The sequence below is a fragment of the Schistocerca serialis genome, unplaced genomic scaffold (assembly GCF_023864345.2).
Source record: "Schistocerca serialis cubense isolate TAMUIC-IGC-003099 unplaced genomic scaffold, iqSchSeri2.2 HiC_scaffold_867, whole genome shotgun sequence".
Lineage (NCBI taxonomy): Eukaryota > Metazoa > Arthropoda > Insecta > Orthoptera > Acrididae > Schistocerca > Schistocerca serialis.
This window is the reverse complement of record NW_026048482.1, coordinates 4,073,473-4,080,960: the sequence shown is the minus strand read 5'-3', so window position 1 is coordinate 4,080,960 and position 7,488 is coordinate 4,073,473.

Sequence of the window (7,488 nt, the reverse complement as noted above, 5' to 3'; positions counted from 1 at the left end):
GTCAGTCTTCTTGTACTTAAGTCGGCGTTGTGATATTTGAATTAAATCGCAATGCAATTTCTGCGCTTAATCGTCAATGTGAAAGTACATCAGATACAGTACAGCTGCATCGAAATCTATTACTGGTCTAACAGGAAACGCCCAAAGCAAACCAAAAACAAAGAGAAGAGTCAGTCTTCTTGTACTTAAGTCGGCATTGAGCCACTTGAATTAAATCCTGACACAATTTCAGAGTTTCATCGTCAATGTGAAGGTCCATCGGATGCAGTAAAGCTGTATTGGTGCATCGGAATCTAATACCGGTCTCCCAGGAACCGCTCAAAGCAAACCACAAACAATGTGAAGAGTCAGTGTTCGTGTACTTAAGTTGACATTGAGCCATTTGAATTAAATCCCGACGCAATTTCTGTGTTTCATCGTCAATGTGAGGGTCCATCGGATACAGTAAAGTTTCTTTGGTGCATCGGAATCTATTACTTGTCTCCCAGGAAACGCTCAAAGCAAACCACAAACAATGAGAAGAGTCAGTCTTCTTGTACTTAAGTAGGCATTGTGCCATTTGAATTAAATCCCGACGCAATTTCTGTGTTTCATCGTCAATGTGAAGGTCCGTCAGATACAGTAAAGTTGCATTGGTGTATCGATATCTAATACTGGTCTCCCAGGAAACGCTCGAAGCTAACCACAAACAATGAGAAGAGTCAGTATTCTTGTACTTAAGTCGGCATTGAGCCATTTGAATTAAATCGCTACGCAATTTCTGTGTTTCATTGTCAATGTGAAGGTCCAACTGATACAATAAAGCTGCATTGGTGCATCGGAATGTAATACTGGTCCCCCAGGAAACGCTCAAGGCAAACCACAAACAATGAGATGAGTCAGTCTTCTTGTAACTTGGCTGCATTGTGCCATTTGAATTAAATCCCAACGCAATTTCTGTGTTTAGTCGTCAATGTGATGGTCCATTGGATACAGTAAAGCTGCATTGGTGCATCTGAATGTAATACTGGTCTCCCAGGAAACGCTCAAACTAAATCACAACAATGAGAAGAGTCAGTCTTCTTGTACTTAAGTCGGCGTTGTGATATTTGAATTGAATCGCAATGCAATTTCTGCGCTTAATCGTCAATGTGTAAGTACATCGGATACAGTACAGCTGCATCGAAATCTATTACTGGTCTAACAGGAAACGCCCAAGGCAAACCAAAAACAAAGACAAAAGTCAGTCTTCTTGTACTTAAGTCGGCATTGAGCCACTTGAATTAAATCCCGACACAATTTCTGAGTTTCGTCGTCAATGTGAAGGTCCATCGGATGCAGTAAAGCTGTATTGGTGCATCGGAATCTAATACCGGTCTCCCAGGAACCGCTCAAAGCAAACCACAAACAATGTGAGGAGTCAGTGTTCGTGTACTTAAGTTGACATTGAGCCATTTGAATTAAATCCCGACGAAATTTCTGTGTTTCATCGTGAATGTGAAGGTCCATCGGATACGGTAAAGCTGCATTGGTGCATCGGAATCTAATACTGATCTCCCAGGAAACGCTCCAAGCAACCACAAACAATGAGAAGAGTCAGTCTTCTTGTACTTAAGTCGCCATTGTGCCGTTTGAATTAAATCCCGACGCAATATCTGTGTTTCATCGTCAATGCAATGATCCATCAGATACAGTAAAGCTGCATTGGTGCATCGGAATCTAATACTGGTCTCCCAGGAAACGCTCAAAGCAAACCACAAACAATGAGAATAGGCAGTCTTCCTGTACTTAAGTCGGCATTGAGCCACTTGAATTAAATCCCGACGCAATTTCTGTGTTTCCTCGTCAATGTGAAGGTCCGTCAGATACAGTAAAGCTGCATTGGTGCTTCGGAATCTAATATTTGTCTTAAGGGAACGCTCAAAGGAAATCGCAAAAAATGAGAAGAGTCAGTCTTCTTGTACTTAAGTCGGCGCTGTGATATTTGAATTAAATCGCAATGCAATTTCTGCGCTTAATCGTCAATGTGAAAGTACATCAGATACAGTACAGCTGCATCGAAATCTATTACTGGTCTAACAGGAAACGCCCAAAGCAAACCAAAAACAAAGAGAAGAGTCAGTCTTCTTGTACTTAAGTCGGCATTGAGCCACTTGAATTAAATCCTGACACAATTTCAGAGTTTCATCGTCAATGTGAAGGTCCATCGGATGCAGTAAAGCTGTATTGGTGCATCGGAATCTAATACCGGTCTCCCAGGAACCGCTCAAAGCAAACCACAAACAATGTGAAGAGTCAGTGTTCGTGTACTTAAGTTGACATTGAGCCATTTGAATTAAATCCCGACGCAATTTCTGTGTTTCATCGTGAATGTGAATGTCCATCGGATACGGTAAAGCTGCATTGGTGCATCGGAATCTAATACTGATCTCCCAGGAAACGCCCCAAGCAACCACAAACATTGAGAAGAGTCAGTCTTCTTGTACTTAAGTCGCCATTGTGCCGTTTGAATTAAATCCCGACGCAATATCTGTGTTTCATCGTCAATGCAATGATCCATCAGATACAGTAAAGCTGCATTGGTTCATCGGAATCTAATACTGGTCTCCCAGGAAACGCTCAAAGCAAACCACAAACAATAAGAATAGGCAGTCTTCCTGTACTTAAGTCGGCATTGAGCCATTTGAATTAAATACCGACGCAATATCTGTGTTTCATCGCCAATGTGAAGGTCCATCAGATACTGTAAAGCTGCAATGGTGCATTGGAATCTATTACTGGTCTCCCAGGAAACGCTCAAGGCAAACCACAAACAATGACATGAGTCAGTCTTCTTGTACTTAAGTCGCCATTGGTCAATTGAATTGTATCCCGACACAAATTTCTGTGTTTCATCGTCAATGTGATGGTCCATCGGATACGGTAAAGCTGCATTGGTCCATCGGAATAAATACTGGTCTCCCAGGAAACGCTCCAAGCAACCACAAACAATGAGAAGAGTCAGTCTTCTTCTACTTAAGTCGGCATTGTGCCATTAGAATTAAATCCCGTCGCAATTTCTGTGTTTCATCGTCAACATGAAGGTCCATCGGATACAGTAAAGCTGCATTGGTCCATCGGAATCTAATACTGGTCTCCCAGGAAACGCTCAAAGCAAACCACAATCAATGAGAAGAGTCAGTCTTCTTGTACCTTGTCTGCATTGTGCCATTTGAATTAAATCCCGATGCAATTTCTTTATTTCATCGTTAATGTGAAGGTGCATCGTGTACAGTAAAGCTGCATTGGTGCATCGGAATCTAGTACTGGCCTCCCAGGAAACGCTCAAAGCAAACCACAAAGAATGAGAAGAGCCAGTCTTCTTGTACTTAATTCGGCATTTTGCCATTTGAATTAACTCCCGACGCAATTTCTGTATTTCATCGTAAATGTGAAGGACCATCGGGTACAGTAAAGCTGCATTGGTGCATCGGAATCTAATACTGGTCTCCCAGGAAACGCTCAAAGAAAACCACAAACAATGAGAAGAGTCGGTCGTCTTGTACATAATTCGGAATTGTGACATTTGAATTAAATCCCGACGGAATTTCTGCGTTTCATCGCCAATGTTATAGACCATCGGATACAGTAAAGCTGCATTGGTGCATCGGAATCTAGTACTGGTCTCCCGGGAAACGCTCAAGGCAAACCACAAACAATTAGAAGAGACAGTATTCGTGTACATAAGTCGGCATTGTGGCATTGGAATTAAATCCCGTTGCAATTTCTGTGTTTCATCGTCAATGTGAAGGTCCATCGGATACAGTAAAGCTGCATTGGTACATCGGAATGTAATACTGGTCTCCCAGGAAACGCTCGAAGCAAACCACAAACAATGAGAAGAGTCAGTATTCTTGTACTTAAGTCGGCATTGAGCCATTTGAATTAAATCGCGACGCAATTTCTGTGTTTCATCGTCAATGTGAAGATCATTCGGATACAGTAAAGCTTCATTGGTCCTTCGGAATCTAATACTGGTCTCCCAGGAAACGCTCGAAGCTAACCAGTAACAAAGAGAAGAGTCAGTATTCTTGTACTTAAATCGGCATTTAGCCATTTGAATTAAATCGCGACGCAATTTCTGTGGTTCATCGTCAATGTGATGGTCCATTGGATACAGTAAAGCTGCATTGGTGCATCGGAATGTAATACTGGTCTCCCAGTAAACGCTCAAACTAAATCACAACAGTGAGAAGAGTCAGTCTTCTTGTACTTAAGTCGGCATTGAGCTATTTGAATTAAATCCCGACGCAATTTCTGTGTTTCATCGTCAATGTGAAGGTCCATCGGATACAGTAGAGCTGTATTGGTGCATCGGAATCGAATACTGGTCTCCCAGGAAACGCTCAAAGCAAACCACAAACAATGAGAAGAGTCAGTCATCTTGTACCTTGTCAGCATTGTGCCATTTGAATTAAATCCCGACGCAATTTCTGTGTTCCATCGTCAATTTGAAAATCCATCGGATACAGTGAAGCTGCATTGGTGCATCGGAATCTAACACTATTCTCCCACGAAACGCTCAAAGCAAACCACAAACAATGACAAGAGTCAGTCAAGATGTTCTTAAGTCGGCATTGTGCCACTTGAATTGAATCCAGACGCAATTTCTGTGTTTCATCGTCAATGTGAAGGTACATCAAATACAGTAAATCTGCATTAGTCTCTCAGGAAACGCTCATAGAAAACAACAAACAATGAGAAGTGTCAGTCTTCTTGTACTTATGTGGGCATTGTGCCATTTGAATTAAATCCCGATGCAATTTCTGTGTTTCATCGTCAATATGAAGGTCCATCGGATACAGGAAAGCGGCATTTGTGCATCGGAATCTAATACTGGTCTCCCATGAAAAGCTGATAGGAAACCACAAACAACGAGAAGAGTCAGTCTTCTTGTACTTAAATCGTTATTGTGCCATTTAAATTAAATCCCGACGCAAATTCTGCGTTTCATCGTCAGTGGGAAGGTCCATTGGATTCAGTAAGGCTGCATTGGTGCATCGGTATCTAGTACTGGTCACCCAGGAAACGCTCAAAGCAAACCACAAACAACGAGAAGAGTCAGTCTTCTTGTACATAAGTCGACATTGTGCCATTTGAATTAAGTTTCGACGCAATTTCTGTGTTTCATCGTCAATGTGAAGGTCCATCGGATACAGTAAAGCTGCATTGGTGCATCAGAATCTAATACTGGTCTCCCAGGAATCGCTCATATGAAACCACAAACAATGAGAAGAGTCAGTCATCTTGTACGTAAGTCGGCATTGTTCCATTTGAAAGAAATCCCGACGCAATTTTGTGTTTCAACGTCAATGTGAACGTCCATCGGATACAGTAATGCTGCATTGGGGCAACGGAATCTAATACTGGTCTCCCAGGAAACGCTCAAAGCAAACCACAAACAATGAAGAGAGTCAGGCTTCTTGTACGTAAGTCAGCTTTGTGCCATTTGAATTAAATTCCGTCGCAATTTTTGTGTTTCGTCGTCAATGCGAAGGTCCATCGAATATAGTAAAGCTTCATTGGTGCATCGGATTCTAATACTGGTCTCCCAGGAAGCGCTCAAAGCAAACCAAAAACAATGAGAAGAGTAAGTCTTCTTGTACCTATGTCGGCATTGCGCCATTTGAAGTAATTCCCGAGCAATTTCTGTGTTTCACCATCAATGTGAAGGTCCATCGGATACAGTTAAGCTGCATTGGTGCATCGGAATTTAATACTGGTCTCCCAGGAAACGCACATAGCAAACCAGAAACAATGAGAAGAAACAGTCTTCTTGTACTTAAGACGGCATTGAGCCATTTGAACTAAATCCCGACGCAATTTCTGTGTTTCATCGTCAATGTGATGGTCCATTTGATACAGTAATGCTGCATTGGCGCATCGGAATCTAATACTGATCTCCCAGGAAACGCTCGAAGCAAACCACAAGCAATGAGAAGAGTCAGACTTCTTGTACTTAAGTCGGCATTGAGCCATTTGAAATAAATCCCGACGCAATTTCTGTGCTTCATCGTCAATATGAGGGTCCATCGGATACAGTAAAGCTGCATTAGTGCATCGGAATCTAATACTGGTCTCCCAAGAAACACTCAAAGAAAACCACAAACAATGAGAAGAGTCAGTTTTCTAGTACGTAAGTCGGCATTGTTAGATTTGAATGAAATCCCAACACAATCTCTGTGTTTCAACGTCAATGTGAACGTCCATCGGAAACAGTAAAGCTGCATTGGTGCAACGGAATCTAATACTGGTCTAGCAGGAAACGCACAAAGCAAACCACAAACAATGAGGAGAGTCAGTCTTCTTGTACGTAAGACAGCTTTGTGGCATTTGATTTAAATCCCGTCGCAATTTCTGTGTTTCATCGACAATGTGAAGGTCCATCGAATATAGTAAAGCTTCATTGGTGCATCGGAATCTAATACTGGTCTCCCAGGAAACGCTCAAAGGAAACCACAAACAATGAGAAGAGTCAGTGTTTATGTACTTAAGTCGGCATTGTGGCATTTGAATTAAATGCCGACGCAATTTCTGTGTTTCAGCTTCAATGTGAAGGTCCATTGGATACAGAAAAGCTGCATTCGTGCATCGGAATCCAATAATGGTCTCCCAGAAAAAGCTCAAAGCAAACCACAAACAATGAGTAGAGTTAGTCTTCTTGGACGTAAGTCGGCATTGTTCCATTTGAATTAAATCCCGACGCAATTTCTGTGTTTCAACGTCAATGTGAACGTCCATCGGATACAGTGAAGCTGCATTGGAGCATCGGAATCTAATACTGATCTCCCAGGAAGCGCTCAAAGCAAACCACAAACAATGAGTAGAGTCAGTCTTCCTGTACTTAAGTCGGCATTGAGCCATTTGAATTAAATCCCGACGCAATTTCTGTGCTTCATCGTCTATGTGAAGGTCCATCGGATACAGTAAAGATGCATTGGTGCATCGGAATATAGTACTGGTCTCCCCGGAAACGCTCATAGCAAGCCACAAACAATGAGAAGAGTCAGTTTTCTTGTACTTATGTCGGCATTGTGCCATTTGAATTAAATCCCGACGCAATTTCTGTACTACATCGTCAATGTGAAGGTCCATCGGATACAGTGAAGCTGCATTGGTGCATCGGAATCTAATACTGGTCTCGAGGGAAACGCTCAATGCAAATTACAAACAACGAGAAGAGTCAGTCCTCTTGTACTTATGTCGGCATTGTGCCATTTGAATGAAATCCCGACGCAATATCCGTGTTTCATCGTCAATGTGAAGGTCCATCGGATACAGTAAAGCTGCATTCGTGCATCGGAATCTAATAACTGGTCTCCCACGAAACGCTCATAGCAAACCACAAACAATGAGATTAATCAGTCTTCTTGTACTTAAGTCGGCATTGAGCAATTTGAATTAAATACCGATTCAATTTCTGTGTTTCATCGTCAATGTGAGGGTCCATCGGATACAGTAAAGCTGCAT